Source organism: Triturus cristatus, chromosome 4_1 (assembly GCF_964204655.1).
Source record: "Triturus cristatus chromosome 4_1, aTriCri1.1, whole genome shotgun sequence".
Lineage (NCBI taxonomy): Eukaryota > Metazoa > Chordata > Amphibia > Caudata > Salamandridae > Triturus > Triturus cristatus.
In genome coordinates, this window is record NC_140585.1 from 42,239,321 (window position 1) to 42,259,012 (window position 19,692).

A 19,692-nucleotide genomic window follows, 5' to 3' on the forward strand; every position below is an offset into this window, starting at 1 on the left:
CCCTAGGGAGTGGATAGGATCAATCGGAGCAGCTAGCTGACACCGCGCTCTGCTCCAACGCCAAGGCTCCGAAGGACTACAAAGACTCAGTCTGTCTTGCACTGTTATTGAGTCACTCTACTGTTTTGTGTTGTTGAATCTATGCAATGTTTCCTGCTGTAAAGCGCTCCGATACCCGAGGGTCAGGCCAGCGCTATATAAAACTTCTTAAATAAAAAAAATAAAAAGTTATCAAAATTTTGAGATGCGTTACATTTTGGGGTTCAGAGTTCTGCCCCCACAAAATGATACCAGAGGATGGTTACATAAGAGCACCTCCTCTTTTGTAGGTGTTCCGCAAAAGATTTTCGGAGGTTTCCCAATCCTTAATACCCAGTACATTGTTACTCAGAGTTTTGGAACTCTACCAATGCTGAAGACTCCGGGGAGTGATTGGAGCGCACTTCTAAACGTTTTGAAGTGTAAGTATAAATAAAGAGAATTGATTTGCGACTGTAGTACGCATTTGTGAAGGGTGTATATGTCCGTGTTGTGAGTTGCTTGGATCTGTGATGATGGTTGTAGGTTTAACTGGGGGATTGATTACTGTTATGGTGATGTATTATTAATGTTTATCAATGCATTTCAAGTTCTATTGTTTTAGTTGGCTTGGATTAGTTATCAGATTAGTTGAAATCCAAGACCTCGAGATATATTGGTTTTATGTGTCTATATAAGGTGGTGTGTAGTCCATACACACATACACGGATACTGAACTAACGACTTTTCCTTTCAGATCATGAGCTTAATTTGCATTGGTGCAACTTGCTGTTGAATGCAAACGAGCAAGCACACTACTAGGGTGGATTGCCACTGGATGAGAGTCTACCTAGTATGAATTGTGGTTTAAACGGACTTTCGTTTTTTATTTCCTCGTTTCGAGTTGGATTCTTGTTTCTGAAGTTCGGTTGTTTTGATTGAACTGTCTTACTTGATCTACTGAATTTTCTTTCCTATCTATGATAAACAGACAGGGGTTTATTTAGTTCATATGTTTAAAAGAGGTTTGGAAGTTGTTTTCCTGTTCACAGAGTAGTCATACTGTGATTGGTTAGTCAGCCAGGGAGCCATGCTGGGGTTGGTGAGGAGTCACTACAAAGCTGGGCTCTGGTTGGTTGGTTGCTGTCGAAGCTGTGCTGTGATAGGTTGAACTTTGACTGAGCTGCGCTGTGATTGGTTGTTGTTCTCTAGTTCGTTCGTTGTTATTTTGAGGTGATTTTGAGCTTGGTTTAAGTCAAAATAATGGGGAACGTGTTGAAAAAGGTATGGTTTCTGTTGTACCTGCTATAGAGTGTCAGAAAATGTCTGCATTTGAAATGATGATGGACATTAGGTTTCACACATGTACCTGACTGCCATTGACAAGGAATTAAAGTTTCCACTAGAGGGTACTTTTAAGACTAGAAAGTTAGATTTCCTTAGACAAACTATGTATGATATGAAGTCGAGGCCCAGACCTACCCAATTTGAGGCTCTAAATTGATGGGATTGTATGGAGAGAGAGAAAGCTAAAAAGAAAATGACAAAACATGTGAAGGGGTCATTTAGACAGTGCCTTGAGAACAAGTGGGACAGACATGAGAAATGCTTAAGGGAGGATATGATTGAGTGTGTGAAGACGGTTTCTGAGAAATAACGTTTTGAGAACTTGACAGGAGCCGAAAGAGTCAGTGCATGTCTCTTATGAGAGGCGTATGTAGATTTTCAAGAAACATCAATCAATCAATCAATCGGAGGTTTTAATGCGCACTACTCACCCGCAAGGGTCTCAAGGCACTGGGAGGGGGTGGGTGGTTGCGAACAGCTCCGTTGGTCATTCGAAGAGCTAGGTCTTGAGGTCCCTTCTGAATTGGTGCAGTGCTGGGTTTCGTCGGATGCGAGTGGGAGTTTGTTCGTTCCAGGTCTTGGCTGCGAGGTAGGAGAGGGATCTGCCCCCTGCTCTGGCCCTGTGGATGTGAGGGGCCGTGGCTAGGGCGAGGTCAGCAGAGCAGAGGTTTCTCTTGGGGGCGTGGAAGGAGATTCGTTCATTGAGGTATTGGGGTCTGGTGTTATGGAGGGCTTTGTAGGGGTGTGTGAGCAGTTTGAAGGTTATTCTTCTTTCGAAGGGGAGCCAGTGGAGGTTGCAGAGGTGTTGGGTGATGTGGTCGTGTCATGAGATGTTGAGGATGAGTCTGGCTGTGGCGTACTTAAAACATTTTTTTTATCTTCATTCATTTTAATTTACATACGTATCTGACACCCTTCCCCCAACCCCTCCACAACCACCTCAGACAGGTAAGACATCAACACATGATTAATCAGGTGAGGTACATAACATCATTTGATCCATAAAGTACTTATAGGCTCACAAAGAGAATCTATCAACCAAGTACAGTCCTAGTGGATCTCCATTCAAGTAGCGTCCATAAAGTGACGTGCATATTCCCTTTTATACTAAAAAGACTTACAGAAAAGATAATAAAACATACATACACTCTAGCATGTCCCGCTATGCCCTTGCATCCATATAATCAGGGGATCCCAAATGTTCATACCTTTTTTACGTGAATGGTGCCCTCACCATTTATATATAGCTATCTCCAGGCTACAAGTAGCTAACAATCTGGCGAGCCACTGTTGGAAAGCTGGTGGCCTAGGATCCAACCAGGCAGAGGCAATGAATATCCTTAAGACTGCCATAGATATAAAAATCAATCCATGTCCCTTCCCCAAGCGGTTTGCTTTCGAGGTACCTAACACTATTAGATCTTCTGACAATACTATTTCGGTTTTCAACACTACCGATCGAAATTCCGATATATCCTTAATTAGCTTTTGCCTATTATCTGCATTTGTTCTAAGCAGCTCATGACTACAGATAAAGTTTTATATAGCGCGAACATGATCCCAAGAGAGCGCTTCACAATTACGGATGGCCAAGGTTAGGCAGGCGTCAAATACATATCAAAGGAAACAGTTACAAAGGGAAGATAGATCATTGTGATGGCCCAATAATATATTTCAGATTTGAAAGGGCCAAGACCCTCGGTAAAGTAAGAAACGTAAGTGCTTGGCGAGGTCGCACATATGCCCATATAAACCTGGAGAACATATTCTCTATTGCTTTAAACCATTGAGGAGCAAATTCCAAACATATAGCCCAACAAAATATATCAATTTTAGGAGAAAAGGCATTTTTATTATGTTACACCTACCCCATATGGATAAATGTACGTTGTTTAGCCTTGCGAGATCTTTTTTAGTATGCTCCATTAAAGGTTCCATATTGTTCTTGACCAAATTATCCAGCTTCGAGGTTTTACTGACACCAAGATAAGTAGCTCTTTCGACTACCCGGTTATCTGCCATCATGATTTTATAATTGAGAACAATATGTGTCTTATCCTGATTCAGAGCATAATCGGAGATATGCCTGAAACGCTCGGCCTTGATCTTCGCTTGCCTTTATGGCAGCATTTGGATCAGATATAACCAGAGGGATATCATCGCCATAGGGCAGTGTCTTGGTTGCCCAGTTCTGTGACCAGACTGCTGGTATTAACACGTTATTCTCTAGCCTACGGATGAAGGGGTCAATAAACACTGCAAATAAAAGAGGGGAGCAAGGGCAGCCCTTCCTGGTCCCCCAGGAGATTAAACAAAATTCAGAGAGTATCCCGTTCACCATAACTGCCGCCGATGGTTTGGCGTATAATGTTTGGACTGCTTTGATAAAACCATCCCTGATGTCAATTCTAGACATTGCCGTCCATAGCTATTACCAGGAGACCCTCTCAAAAGTTTTCTCTGCGTCCAACAGGATGAGAGCAATAGGGTCTCCTGCAACATTGGTCATATCGAATAATGTAATAACTCTCTGGATATGGTCAATTGTAGATCTACCAGGAATAAACCCATGTTGTTGCTCTCAGATAACTTTAAGAATTATTGGCGTGAGTCGCTTGGCCAATAGCTTTGAATAGATTTTGGAGTCGCCATTTATCAGAGTAATAGGGCGGTAAAACCCTAATTGTAAGGACGGTTTATTCTTTTAAAAGAAGACCACGATCTTTGCCAGAGACCATGATCCCGGAGGCCGCCCACCATAAAAAATGTGTATGAATAGATCATGGATCCTTTTAGCTGCTGGGAAAATGTGGTCTAAAATTCAGTCGGAATACCATCCATTCCATACCCGTCGCTTTCCCTTTAGCTAAACCGCTCATTGAAATTAGGATCTCAACCTATTGTGGTGGACTATCTAGGCTATCCTGGTCTTCTTCCTCAAATCTTGAGAGTGGGATTAAGTCCAGATATTCCTTCATCTTACTCTGATCCTCCCCGATATTAGCCGTATATAGTGTTTGATACTACCTCCGAAATGGCGCCCTAATTGCAAGTTCAGGGGCATTCATTTCTCGAATTGTATTAGATATGATTTGTTGTCTAATACGAACTGCCAAATGGTGACCGATCTGTTGCTTAATTCGTACGCTGCTTCCTTTTGGGTTGTTGCCTTACTCATTGCTTTATCTATCAAAATATCCTTAATGGTGGTTTTAGCAATCGCCACACATCGTTGTTCCTCTTCCTCCTCCCATTTCTCAAGTACAGCCCTTATCAACCCCTCCTCAGAAACCCCCAGATTATCCTGCAGAGTCTTTATTATTTATTTTGCATCTTTGTTGAAATTTAAGTAATATCGCGGTAATATCGCAGTGTTTCCCCCCAATCCCTGCTTTCAAAGCATCCCATACCACCTCAATTGATGTACTCACCATATTATCCTCCATGAACATTGGGATCCATTGTCTCATATGCCTGCAATATTCCTCGTTTGACAACATTGATCTCTCATAAGTCCAAGTTCTCAGATTTGGACTGGATAATTCCACTTCTAAATTAAGGGTCAATGGGTTATGATCTGATAATACCTGCAGCAACTTTTCTATACTATATTTCGAACTCAGAGTGTTGGAGACAAACATATAGTCCAGTCTGGCATGAGTCATATGTAGGTTAGAAAAAAAAGTATACCCTGGATCACTTGATTTCATCATATGCGAACTGTCAATCAAACCATTGGTCTAGCATAGATTTCTTAAAGCCTGAAACACTTTCGGTTTCCTCCCTATATATCTGTATCCAGCCTCCAAAGATCAATCACTGGGTAAATTAATATTATAATCCCCACATAGAATCAGTGGAAGGGGCCAGTGAGCGAGTTCATAAGAGATGGTGTGAATACGCCGGGGTCGCCACAGGTGCATCCAGATAGTGTGCATAGTGTCAGTTTCTGACCCATGCCGTATTGGCATTCAGTGATTGCCCATCGGCCAAATTTATCAGAGCATGACTGTGTAAATTGCATTCCGCAACCTTTAGCCAATATAGCAACACTCCAAAACTTGGCCCCCTGTGTAGTTGCACTAATCACCCTGTACCCTAATGTTTTAAGCACATGCAGTTGTGATCCTTCGATTTGAGTCTTTAGGAGGTAGATAATATTTGTTCCAAATGATTGTAATCTGACCGCTACCCTCTGCCTTTTCCTAATGTCATTAAGGTCACATATATTAATAGTTACAATTCTAAGTCTGCCCATGTCGCTTTATATCATTCCCCTGATTCTGCCACCACATCCCTATACAGCAGAGGTCTTCAAACTTTTTGATGCCGAGACCCCCTCCTCAAACGTTTTTAGGTGTAAGGACCCCCTCCTGACAAAATATTCTAGAACCTGTTACTCTCCATCAATAACCATAAACGCCCTTAATTCCTGTGGCAAGTCATTTTTACGGTGGGGAAATATTATTAAACAGTGTATTCTGTAAAAATGTTTAGGTTTTTCACTGCCACGTAGCTACATATAAAATAACTGGTAGTTTAAGTGAAAAATACATTTAAAAAGGTGTTACTCAGTGGGAAATGCACAATAGTACATTCTGACACCTTTATTGGTTTAATGCAGTTCAGAGGTCTATGTGTAACCAGGGACCCACAGAATTAATTCTTTAATGGTGCAGTGGAGAATAGTGATGTGTGCATATTCTGTGCGAGAAGGTTACAGCTTGTTACAGAAAGCACTGTGAATATGTAAGTCATTATTTAAAACGTGCATTTTAGTAATACCCAGATTGTACATATTTTTTACAAAACTGTCCCTTCAACACCTCCTGGGGTAGTAAGCGTTATACAAATTCAATTACAATTGAAAACACACACTTCACAGCTCAATTGTTCTCTTTGCACTACCACTCAAAAAGAATGCATCAGTGTCATCACAAAGCTTTGAATGATTCGATCAATTAAAATCAGTACCTGCCTTCAAGCACCCTTTATTTAACTTTGCACCTAGCACACGTTTGTATTTCTTTCAGTCAAGCCGCTGCACCCTGGGAGTAAACTATCTGCTTGCTTCCGTTTCACAGCACATGACACTCCTTGAGTGACACTCCAGCTGAAGCATATTAACTATTAGAATTAACCGTCCCAGGTGGGTTGTCTTTTTTCCAGAAAGTAGGGGAACTTCTATTTAAATATATTTGCGAGTGCTTTCACTGCGGAAACCATCTTCATACATGAAAGGTCGTGCGATTACACTGTATAAATATAACATTTGGCAGAATTATGCCTCAATGAGAGCAAAGAATAAAAAATTAAAAGTTAATAGAAATAAATCTTACAAATAATCTTCAAACATGTATTTGAAATATAAATATTCTGCAAATGCCTTTCCAGTACAGGTTTTTTATGCGCCACAATAAAACAATCGAAAATCGAAAGTATTTGTGTAGACTAGGTAAAAAAAAAACAGGAAAAATGACAAATTTCGATTTAGCAGAAAGAAGGTAAGGAAAGTTCGAAGTTGGGTGGTTCTGGCCTCTGATTTCCATCCCATGTTCCCCTTGCTGAGAACGGCCTGCTCCAGCCCCCATCGCACCTTCCCTTGTAGACGCAGTGCATGAACAGGCCCAGCACGAGGTCAATTAGGCTAGTACTGGCCTCCTGCAGAGCCGGACTGCCTCCTAATGGTCGTTGTCGCCAAGACCCATCCTCCTTCTTCAGCTGGTGAGAAGTGTTGACAATCGGATTGCTCTTTAGAGCAGCTCCCAGTGCGAGGCCCTCTCTGGCACAGCGCTCGGCTGGGGAATGCGCGCCTCCCTTCCTGTGACTCCACGGCCCCCCTGGGGGTCGCGCCCCACAGATTGAAGACCTCTGCTATACAGCAAACCCACCCTGCCAATCCCTCCTTCTTTTCATTTACTATGACTAAAGGAGTGCCTACAACAAGAATCACTATTGCACCAACTTCTTTTATCACCTGTCTGAGGATATCACCCCTGACCCCCCACCACAACGTACGCAATCAGACTCAAACATGAGCCTGCATGAGGGTGACTGGATCACTCCTCCCCCCACCTCTCTCCCTTACCCAGTGTTCAGATATGCATTAAAACCTAAGAAAAAAGAAACGGAGGAGAAAAAAGTGGAAAAAAGAGTTATACAAAGAGTTGGACAAATGTTCCCACTCGAAGAGGACACTGGCTTTCATCCGTCGTCTTTCTTCAGTGTATGACCAACTTATTTTTTACCCCCAACGGCCCCCACTAAGATGTTGCTCAATAACGTCTGGGCTTGGATTTCAGAGATTAAACTGTAATTCTGTCCCTGAAAGGCAACTTTCAGCCTAGCTGGATTCTGCAAAAATACTACAGCTCCTGCTTTCTGAAAAGGGGTTTTGATCTGTCTGAGCCGCCATCTCCTCTCGACGGTGGCATGTGCAAAGTCTGGCTTGGAAAAAAAGAAGAAGCTCTCAAAATTCCTTTTGGTATTAGGTATGGCTAGGTCATACACAGCCTGGCGTAACAGAAAATGTCCAAAATAAATCAGTATAGCACAGGGCAGCGGCCGCTCGTTAGATAAGTGCCTTGCAGGTGTTAGAGAAAATCGATGGACACACTGGACTTACTTGTCCCAATCCCAATGATAGAGTTTGGGAAGAGAGCTTTCAGCATGGTGATGATAAATTTCCTTATGTCACTGCCTTTGCAATTTTCGGATATCCCTAGCAGTCTCAAGTTATTGCGGTGCTGGCGATTCTCATACTCCTCCAGTTTCCACATAACATCTTTCAGGGTGCTCTCCTGCGATGTAGCCTAAACTTTCAGCGTACCAACAGTGTTCTCTAGTGCCTCAGTAGCTTACCATATTTAACCTTTTTGAATTTCGGTACATGTTTTTTTAATCTTACAAAGAGATCCTAGAAGTTTTTTTGAGGCCAACCAAGCATGGCGATTTTCAGACTTAGCCTCATCTTGAAATAGTTGCAGGGACTGCAAGATTAAGGATAAGGAGGGCTCAGTTGATTTTCCATTGTTTGCTTGAGAATATCCGTCCCCTAGATTTTTTCTTGAAGGTCTCCCCTTTTCATTTACACCTTCAGGGGGTAGTATTTGTGTTGCTGAATAATCCCAGCCCAATTCTTCCTCAACCTCTCTATCCCCTAGGACTCTCTTGCGGGTTTTTTTCCCAGATGTCAATTTAGGTTTTTGGGGGATCGCCCCTTTCCTTTGCGCACTGTTATTGCTTGAGGAAGAAACACCAGCATCACTACTAACGGTCATACTAGTATCGGAGACCCCTGATTCCTCAGTTAAAGAGAAAAACTTTACCAGAGAGTCGGGAGATAGGTATCTGGTCTCCATGGTCTTTCTTTGGTCTTTAATCCCTTAAGCTGCTCCATGCCTATTTTTAGTTGCCATTTCTGGTGTATTAACACCCTCAGCCTCTGTTTTGCTGGTAGGAGCATTGAGGGAACAGATATTATTTAGCATACTCTCATTCTCATTCTCCGGGCGAGTATGTAAGGGTACTTCCAAGATAGTATTATCACAGTTTGATAGCCATGGTGTCACACTCTGAGCAGGGAGATTCTCATTTTCTTTGCCTTGTATTCCTGGTGTTGTAGTGTGTAAAGGGCTACACACCAAATCCCCCACATTGCACACTTCCACATTACCGGCGCCATTTCCTTGAACTTTCTGACTCCCTTGCCCCCACAAACGTGCCTGAAATCTGCCTCGCTGCTCCTCCTACATTAACCCACAGCAGTCATCAGTCTGACAGAGGCCCCAACGCATTATCCATATCCCCGGAAGAACATCCAGTGGGAGAGAAAAGTGGAGAGAGGTAAGTGGTGGCCTCACTCAGGCACCATCTTGCCTAATGTGCCCTAATTCCAAAAACAATCCTGGCTGCGGCGTTCTTGATGGTCTGGAGTTTGTGAAGGAGTTTTTTGTTGATTCCGGCATAGAGGGCATCTCCGTAGTCCAGTCTGCTTGTTGATGAGTGCTTGGGTGACGGTCTTCCTGGAGTCGGGGGATCCGTTTGAAGGTCTTGCGAAATATGCAGAGTGTGTTGAAGCATGTGGAGGACACGATGTTCATCTGGCGGTTCATGATGAGTGAAGAGTTGAGTATGATGTAGAGGTTGCTTGCGTGGTCCGTTGGAGTTGGTGGGTTTCTGAGGGTGGGGGGCCACCAGGTGTTGTCCCATGTGGAGAGGTTGGAGCCGAGGATGAGGGCTTCTGTTTTCTCTGCGTTGAGCTTTAGGAAACTGATGCTCATCCAGGTTGCAACGTCTTTCATCCCTTCTTGGAAATTGCGCCTGGTGATGTCAGGTTCCTTGGTGGGGGAGAGGATGAGCTGGGTGTCGTTGGCATATGAGACTATGTTGAGTCTTTGGTTTCTGACAATGGTTGTGAAGGGGGACATGTAGACGTTGAAGAGTGTGGGGCTGAGGGAGGATCCTTAGGGTACTCTGCATCTGATCTCTGTTGGTTCGAAGAGGAAGGGTGGGAGACTTATTCTTTGTGTTCTGCCTGGGGTGAAAGATCGAATCCAGTCTAAGGCTGTTCCTTGGATGCTGGCATCATGGAGCCTGGAAGCTAGTGTGCGGTGGGAGATGGTGTTGAAGGCTGCCGAGAGGTCCAGGAGGATGAGGGCTGCTGTGTGGCCTTGGTCGAGGAGGGCGTGGATGCCATCGGTGGCAGCTATGAGGGCGGTCTAGATGCTGTGGTTGCTGAGAGGTGTCTAGGATGTTGTTGGCTTCCTTGAAGTGTGCTAGCTGGGTGCTGACGGCTTTTTCGATGACTTTGGCAGCAAAAGGGAGCAGTGAGATGCGCCTGAAGTTCTTGAGATCCGTTGAGTCTGTGGAGGGCTTCTTTAGGAGGGGGTTGACTTTGGCGTGTTTCCAGTTGTCAGGAAATGTGGCAGTCTCGAGGGAGCAGTTCAGCGTAGTTCGGGTGCGATGGCAGTGGCGGCTTTGTGGAAGATGTGCAGAGGGCAGGCTCAGTGGGTGCTCTGGAGTGGATGCTTTTCATTGTCTTTACGGTGTCTTCTGTGGTCAGAGGGGTTCGTCTGTTGAATGGCGTCGCTGGGTGTGGCAGTTGAGGTGGTGCCGTGGTCTTGGTTATCGAAGTTGACTTATAGCATCTTGATATTGAGGTGAAAGAAGGAGCTGAGTTTGTTGCAGAGGTCTTGGGAGGGAGGGACGTCGGTTGTTTTGCTGTTGGGCCTGACGAATTCTTGTATAATGGCGAAGTGTTCCTTGGAATTGTGGGAGTTGGAGAGAATTCTGTCTTGGATAAAATTTCTCTTTGTTGATTTGATGAGTTGGTGGTGTGCCGTGGTGGCTGCCTTGTAGGCGGAGCGTGCTTCTGGAGTTTTCTGTTTCTCCACGTCTTCTCCAGTTGTCAGCAAGAGCACTTGGATTCTCTGAGGTCCGTGGTGAGCCAGTTGTCTTTCTTGTTGTGTTGTCTCATGGTGTTCTGGAGGGGGGCAAGAGTGTTGGCGCAGTTGGCGATCCATTGGTGGAGGTTGCTCGCTGCTCTGTTGGCGTCTGTCGTAGTTTGGGGAGGAGTGCAGTTGAGGGCGGAGGTGAGGTGTTTTTCTGAGACTTTGTTCCATCTTCTGCAAGAGGGGTGGTGTGTGCGCTGGTGCACGGTGGGTTTCGAGGAGAAATGGATGCAGTGGTGTTCTGTCCAGAACAGTTCCGTGGTGTGGCGAATGTTGTTTCCTACGGTGAAGATGGGGTCAAGTGTGTGTGTGGGGGTGGAGACAAGTTGCTTCAGTCCTATGTTGGTGAGGTTCTCCAGGAGAGCGGTGGTGTTGGGATCACTGTGGTTGTCTAGGCAGAAGTTCAGGTCTCCGAGTAGTGTGTAGTCTGTGGTGGCAAGGGTGTGGGGAGGGATGTGGTCTGCGATGACGTTGGTGAAGGGGGTGCGGGCCTGAGAGGTCTGTAGGCGAGCATTCTGCTGAGCGTCGTTCTAGGCTTGGGCTGGATATGGAAGTGGATGTGTTCCATGGGGGCGAGGCGTCGTCCGAGTTGGTGGTTGTTAGTCAGAGTGAGCTTTTGTGGTTGATGGCGAGGCCTCCTACTGGGTGGTTGGGGCGGTCTTTCCTCAGGATCTTGTATCTGTCAGGGATGGTGGTTGCTGAGCTGGCGTTGGTACAGGTCTCTGTGAGGAAGGTGATGTCAGGCGAGGGTGTGTTGAGGAGGTCCTAGATTTCTATAGCGTGTCTGTGCAGGGAGCGTACGCTGAGCAGCATGCAGTTCAGTGGCTTGTGTGCAGTGCCATCCGGTTGGTTGGGGTGTCTGCCTGGGTCCAGAGGTGTGTGAAGGTGCAGTGCCAGTGTCGGCAGGAGATCAGGCCCTGGGTGTTGTTTGGCGTCGTGAGCTGGCATTTGTTGTTTCATCCGGGGTTGAGTGCATGGAGGGTGCTGGGGTTGTAGTGGCAGGGGGTCAGGAGAACAGGGTCCCTGGCACTGGTTGTGATCGGGTCGCGGATGTGCGCAGACGGGTTTGCTTTTGGCGCGCCTTCAGCGGCTGCCATTAAGTAGGGGTCGGGGGAGGGTGAGCAGCTGTCAAGCGGGAGGCGGATGCGGGAACACACTGGGGGGGAAGGGCCGCGGGGGAAGCAGCGGCAGGGAAAACAGAGATGGCAACCAAAAAAGTACAGGCAGAAAAAAGGCAAAACAGAAAAAGGCAAGACAGAAAAAGGCATTGCAAAAAATGGCAGAACAGAAAAAGGTAGAATGGCAAATGGCAAAAACAGAAAAGGTAAAACAGAAATGATGACACACACCGAGCAGACTATCCCGAAGAGCAGGCTCTTCCACTAGAAGGGGGCTGCAGCGGCAGGGAAAACGAACAAGGCAACCAAAAAAGAGCAAACATAAAAAAAGGCAAAACAGTAAAAAGCAAGACAGAAAAAAGCAAGATAGAAAAAGGCAGAACAGACAAAAGGCAAAAACAGAAATGGCAAAACAGAAAAGGCAACACAGAAAGGATGACACACACCGAGCGGACTTGCAGAAGAGCAGGCTTTTCCAGTAGACCACCAGGGATGAGGCGCAGGCAGGAGGCTGCGGATGGAGGAGGGCCTCGAACACGTACCTGAAGCTCAAGTTGGCGCTAAGGGCAGTGCCTTAATGGTAGAGCTGCGCAGGGGGAGAGCAGTGACTCCGACCAGGAGGTCAGAGGTCTTGCTCTCCTTGGCGCCCAGCAGCCACCATTAAGTAGGGGTCGGGGGAGGGGGAGCAGCTGGGAGGCGGGAGCGAGAACACACTGGGGGGAGGGGCCTTGGGGCAGCAGCAGGGAAAACGAAAAAGGCAACCAAAAAAGGGCAAACAGAAAAATTGCAAAACAGAAAAAGGCAAGACAGAAAAAGGCCAAGCAGAAGAAAGGCAGAACAGAAAAAGGCAAAAACAGAAAAAGCAAAACAGAAAAGGCAAAACAGAAAGGAGGACACACACCGAGCGAACTGGCAGAAAAGCAGGTTCTTCCACTAGACCACCAGGGATGAGGCGCAGGCAGGAGCCTGCGGGTGGAGGAGGGCCTCAAACACCTACCTCGAACACCTACCTTATACATAATGGAGTCAATAATTTCAGAGAAAGGTTGTGTCAGTGGATTTGTGTCTGCTTTCGTGATGGGTTGAGGCCAGTTACTAGCAATCAAATTCAGTTCTTTTACTGCTGCTGCATAATTGTTTTACTGCTCCATAGTTCTTTTACTGCCCCATAACTCATTTACTGCCCTCTACTGGCGAGCCACTGTTGGAAAGCTGGTGGCCTAGGATCCAACCAGGCAGAGGCAATGAATATCCTTAAGACTGCCATAGATATAAAAATCAATCCATGTCCCTTCCCCAAGCGGTTTGCTTTCGAGGTACCTAACACTATTAGATCTTCTGACAATACTATTTCGGTTTTCAACACTACCGATCGAAATTCCGATATATCCTTAATTAGCTTTTGCCTATTATCTGCATTTGTTCTAAGCAGCTCATGACTACAGATAAAGTTTTATATAGCGCGAACATGATCCCAAGAGAGCGCTTCACAATTACGGATGGCCAAGGTTAGGCAGGCGTCAAATACATATCAAAGGAAACAGTTACAAAGGGAAGATAGATCATTGTGATGGCCCAATAATATATTTCAGATTTGAAAGGGCCAAGACCCTCGGTAAAGTAAGAAACGTAAGTGCTTGGCGAGGTCGCACATATGCCCATATAAACCTGGAGAACATATTCTCTATTGCTTTAAACCATTGAGGAGCAAATTCCAAACAAATAGCCCAACAAAATATATCAATTTTAGGAGAAAAGGCATTTTTATTATGTTACACCTACCCCATATGGATAAATGTACGTTGTTTAGCCTTGCGAGATCTTTTTTAGTATGCTCCATTAAAGGTTCCATATTGTTCTTGACCAAATTATCCAGCTTCGAGGTTTTACTGACACCAAGATAAGTAGCTCTTTCGACTACCCGGTTATCTGCCATCATGATTTTATAATTGAGAACAATATGTGTCTTATCCTGATTCAGAGCATAATCGGAGATATGCCTGAAACGCTCGGCCTTGATCTTCGCTTGCCTTTATGGCAGCATTTGGATCAGATATAACCAGAGGGATATCATCGCCATAGGGCAGTGTCTTGGTTGCCCAGTTCTGTGACCAGACTGCTGGTATTAACACGTTATTCTCTAGCCTACGGATGAAGGGGTCAATAAACACTGCAAATAAAAGAGGGGAGCAAGGGCAGCCCTTCCTGGTCCCCCAGGAGATTAAACAAAATTCAGAGAGTATCCCGTTCACCATAACTGCCGCCGATGGTTTGGCGTATAATGTTTGGACTGCTTTGATAAAACCATCCCTGATGTCAATTCTAGACATTGCCGTCCATAGCTATTACCAGGAGACCCTCTCAAAAGTTTTCTCTGCGTCCAACAGGATGAGAGCAATAGGGTCTCCTGCAACATTGGTCATATCGAATAATGTAATAACTCTCTGGATATGGTCAATTGTAGATCTACCAGGAATAAACCCATGTTGTTGCTCTCAGATAACTTTAAGAATTATTGGCGTGAGTCGCTTGGCCAATAGCTTTGAATAGATTTTGGAGTCGCCATTTATCAGAGTAATAGGGCGGTAAAACCCTAATTGTAAGGACGGTTTATTCTTTTAAAAGAAGACCACGATCTTTGCCAGAGACCATGATCCCGGAGGCCGCCCACCATAAAAAATGTGTATGAATAGATCATGGATCCTTTTAGCTGCTGGGAAAATGTGGTCTAAAATTCAGTCGGAATACCATCCATTCCATACCCGTCGCTTTCCCTTTAGCTAAACCGCTCATTGAAATTAGGATCTCAACCTATTGTGGTGGACTATCTAGGCTATCCTGGTCTTCTTCCTCAAATCTTGAGAGTGGGATTAAGTCCAGATATTCCTTCATCTTACTCTGATCCTCCCCGATATTAGCCGTATATAGTGTTTGATACTACCTCCGAAATGGCGCCCTAATTGCAAGTTCAGGGGCATTCATTTCTCGAATTGTATTAGATATGATTTGTTGTCTAATACGAACTGCCAAATGGTGACCGATCTGTTGCTTAATTCGTACGCTGCTTCCTTTTGGGTTGTTGCCTTACTCATTGCTTTATCTATCAAAATATCCTTAATGGTGGTTTTAGCAATCGCCACACATCGTTGTTCCTCTTCCTCCTCCCATTTCTCAAGTACAGCCCTTATCAACCCCTCCTCAGAAACCCCCAGATTATCCTGCAGAGTCTTTATTATTTATTTTGCATCTTTGTTGAAATTTAAGTAATATCGCGGTAATATCGCAGTGTTTCCCCCCAATCCCTGCTTTCAAAGCATCCCATACCACCTCAATTGATGTACTCACCATATTATCCTCCATGAACATTGGGATCCATTGTCTCATATGCCTGCAATATTCCTCGTTTGACAACATTGATCTCTCATAAGTCCAAGTTCTCAGATTTGGACTGGATAATTCCACTTCTAAATTAAGGGTCAATGGGTTATGATCTGATAATACCTGCAGCAACTTTTCTATACTATATTTCGAACTCAGAGTGTTGGAGACAAACATATAGTCCAGTCTGGCATGAGTCATATGTAGGTTAGAAAAAAAGTATACCCTGGATCACTTGATTTCATCATATGCGAACTGTCAATCAAACCATTGGTCTAGCATAGATTTCTTAAAGCCTGAAACACTTTCGGTTTCCTCCCTATATATCTGTATCCAGCCTCCAAAGATCAATCACTGGGTAAATTAATATTATAATCCCCACATAGAATCAGTGGAAGGGGCCAGTGAGCGAGTTCATAAGAGATGGTGTGAATACGCCGGGGTCGCCACAGGTGCATCCAGATAGTGTGCATAGTGTCAGTTTCTGACCCATGCCGTATTGGCATTCAGTGATTGCCCATCGGCCAAATTTATCAGAGCATGACTGTGTAAATTGCATTCCGCAACCTTTAGCCAATATAGCAACACTCCAAAACTTGGCCCCCTGTGTAGTTGCACTAATCACCCTGTACCCTAATGTTTTAAGCACATGCAGTTGTGATCCTTCGATTTGAGTCTTTAGGAGGTAGATAATATTTGTTCCAAATGATTGTAATCTGACCGCTACCCTCTGCCTTTTCCTAATGTCATTAAGGTCACATATATTAATAGTTACAATTCTAAGTCTGCCCATGTCGCTTTATATCATTCCCCTGATTCTGCCACCACATCCCTATACAGCAGAGGTCTTCAAACTTTTTGATGCCGAGACCCCCTCCTCAAACGTTTTTAGGTGTAAGGACCCCCTCCTGACAAAATATTCTAGAACCTGTTACTCTCCATCAATAACCATAAACGCCCTTAATTCCTGTGGCAAGTCATTTTTACGGTGGGGAAATATTATTAAACAGTGTATTCTGTAAAAATGTTTAGGTTTTTCACTGCCACGTAGCTACATATAAAATAACTGGTAGTTTAAGTGAAAAATACATTTAAAAAGGTGTTACTCAGTGGGAAATGCACAATAGTACATTCTGACACCTTTATTGGTTTAATGCAGTTCAGAGGTCTATGTGTAACCAGGGACCCACAGAATTAATTCTTTAATGGTGCAGTGGAGAATAGTGATGTGTGCATATTCTGTGCGAGAAGGTTACAGCTTGTTACAGAAAGCACTGTGAATATGTAAGTCATTATTTAAAACGTGCATTTTAGTAATACCCAGATTGTACATATTTTTTACAAAACTGTCCCTTCAACACCTCCTGGGGTAGTAAGCGTTATACAAATTCAATTACAATTGAAAACACACACTTCACAGCTCAATTGTTCTCTTTGCACTACCACTCAAAAAGAATGCATCAGTGTCATCACAAAGCTTTGAATGATTCGATCAATTAAAATCAGTACCTGCCTTCAAGCACCCTTTATTTAACTTTGCACCTAGCACACGTTTGTATTTCTTTCAGTCAAGCCGCTGCACCCTGGGAGTAAACTATCTGCTTGCTTCCGTTTCACAGCACATGACACTCCTTGAGTGACACTCCAGCTGAAGCATATTAACTATTAGAATTAACCGTCCCAGGTGGGTTGTCTTTTTTCCAGAAAGTAGGGGAACTTCTATTTAAATATATTTGCGAGTGCTTTCACTGCGGAAACCATCTTCATACATGAAAGGTCGTGCGATTACACTGTATAAATATAACATTTGGCAGAATTATGCCTCAATGAGAGCAAAGAATAAAAAATTAAAAGTTAATAGAAATAAATCTTACAAATAATCTTCAAACATGTATTTGAAATATAAATATTCTGCAAATGCCTTTCCAGTACAGGTTTTTTATGCGCCACAATAAAACAATCGAAAATCGAAAGTATTTGTGTAGACTAGGTAAAAAAAAAACAGGAAAAATGACAAATTTCGATTTAGCAGAAAGAAGGTAAGGAAAGTTCGAAGTTGGGTGGTTCTGGCCTCTGATTTCCATCCCATGTTCCCCTTGCTGAGAACGGCCTGCTCCAGCCCCCATCGCACCTTCCCTTGTAGACGCAGTGCATGAACAGGCCCAGCACGAGGTCAATTAGGCTAGTACTGGCCTCCTGCAGAGCCGGACTGCCTCCTAATGGTCGTTGTCGCCAAGACCCATCCTCCTTCTTCAGCTGGTGAGAAGTGTTGACAATCGGATTGCTCTTTAGAGCAGCTCCCAGTGCGAGGCCCTCTCTGGCACAGCGCTCGGCTGGGGAATGCGCGCCTCCCTTCCTGTGACTCCACGGCCCCCCTGGGGGTCGCGCCCCACAGATTGAAGACCTCTGCTATACAGCAAACCCACCCTGCCAATCCCTCCTTCTTTTCATTTACTATGACTAAAGGAGTGCCTACAACAAGAATCACTATTGCACCAACTTCTTTTATCACCTGTCTGAGGATATCACCCCTGACCCCCCACCACAACGTACGCAATCAGACTCAAACATGAGCCTGCATGAGGGTGACTGGATCACTCCTCCCCCCACCTCTCTCCCTTACCCAGTGTTCAGATATGCATTAAAACCTAAGAAAAAAGAAACGGAGGAGAAAAAAGTGGAAAAAAGAGTTATACAAAGAGTTGGACAAATGTTCCCACTCGAAGAGGACACTGGCTTTCATCCGTCGTCTTTCTTCAGTGTATGACCAACTTATTTTTTACCCCCAACGGCCCCCACTAAGATGTTGCTCAATAACGTCTGGGCTTGGATTTCAGAGATTAAACTGTAATTCTGTCCCTGAAAGGCAACTTTCAGCCTAGCTGGATTCTGCAAAAATACTACAGCTCCTGCTTTCTGAAAAGGGGTTTTGATCTGTCTGAGCCGCCATCTCCTCTCGACGGTGGCATGTGCAAAGTCTGGCTTGGAAAAAAAGAAGAAGCTCTCAAAATTCCTTTTGGTATTAGGTATGGCTAGGTCATACACAGCCTGGCGTAACAGAAAATGTCCAAAATAAATCAGTATAGCACAGGGCAGCGGCCGCTCGTTAGATAAGTGCCTTGCAGGTGTTAGAGAAAATCGATGGACACACTGGACTTACTTGTCCCAATCCCAATGATAGAGTTTGGGAAGAGAGCTTTCAGCATGGTGATGATAAATTTCCTTATGTCACTGCCTTTGCAATTTTCGGGTATCCCTAGCAGTCTCAAGTTATTGCGGTGCTGGCGATTCTCATACTCCTCCAGTTTCCACATAACATCTTTCAGGGTGCTCTCCTGCGATGTAGCCTAAACTTTCAGCGTACCAACAGTGTTCTCTAGTGCCTCAGTAGCTTACCATATTTAACCTTTTTGAATTTCGGTACATGTTTTTTTAATCTTACAAAGAGATCCTAGAAGTTTTTTTGAGGCCAACCAAGCATGGCGATTTTCAGACTTAGCCTCATCTTGAAATAGTTGCAGGGACTGCAAGATTAAGGATAAGGAGGGCTCAGTTGATTTTCCATTGTTTGCTTGAGAATATCCGTCCCCTAGATTTTTTCTTGAAGGTCTCCCCTTTTCATTTACACCTTCAGGGGGTAGTATTTGTGTTGCTGAATAATCCCAGCCCAATTCTTCCTCAACCTCTCTATCCCCTAGGACTCTCTTGCGGGTTTTTTTCCCAGATGTCAATTTAGGTTTTTGGGGGATCGCCCCTTTCCTTTGCGCACTGTTATTGCTTGAGGAAGAAACACCAGCATCACTACTAACGGTCATACTAGTATCGGAGACCCCTGATTCCTCAGTTAAAGAGAAAAACTTTACCAGAGAGTCGGGAGATAGGTATCTGGTCTCCATGGTCTTTCTTTGGTCTTTAATCCCTTAAGCTGCTCCATGCCTATTTTTAGTTGCCATTTCTGGTGTATTAACACCCTCAGCCTCTGTTTTGCTGGTAGGAGCATTGAGGGAACAGATATTATTTAGCATACTCTCATTCTCATTCTCCGGGCGAGTATGTAAGGGTACTTCCAAGATAGTATTATCACAGTTTGATAGCCATGGTGTCACACTCTGAGCAGGGAGATTCTCATTTTCTTTGCCTTGTATTCCTGGTGTTGTAGTGTGTAAAGGGCTACACACCAAATCCCCCACATTGCACACTTCCACATTACCGGCGCCATTTCCTTGAACTTTCTGACTCCCTTGCCCCCACAAACGTGCCTGAAATCTGCCTCGCTGCTCCTCCTACATTAACCCACAGCAGTCATCAGTCTGACAGAGGCCCCAACGCATTATCCATATCCCCGGAAGAACATCCAGTGGGAGAGAAAAGTGGAGAGA

General features: G+C 44.5%; 1 protein-coding gene and 1 long non-coding RNA gene across 3 annotated transcripts in view; one reads left to right on the forward strand and one right to left on the reverse strand.

Moving 5' to 3' along the window:
- CD6 (CD6 molecule) overlaps positions 1-19,692 on the reverse strand; it is a 245,136-nt gene that overhangs the window by 145,235 nt on the left and 80,209 nt on the right. The window lies entirely within an intron of this gene.
- The window catches only part of LOC146839418 (uncharacterized), a 76,836-nt gene continuing 58,384 nt past the window's right edge, over positions 1,241-19,692 (forward strand). Inside the window, exon 1 of the long non-coding RNA XR_014981076.1 lies at positions 1,241-1,302. This is a non-coding gene — a long non-coding RNA (uncharacterized LOC146839418). The remainder of the gene's footprint in view (positions 1,303-19,692) is intronic.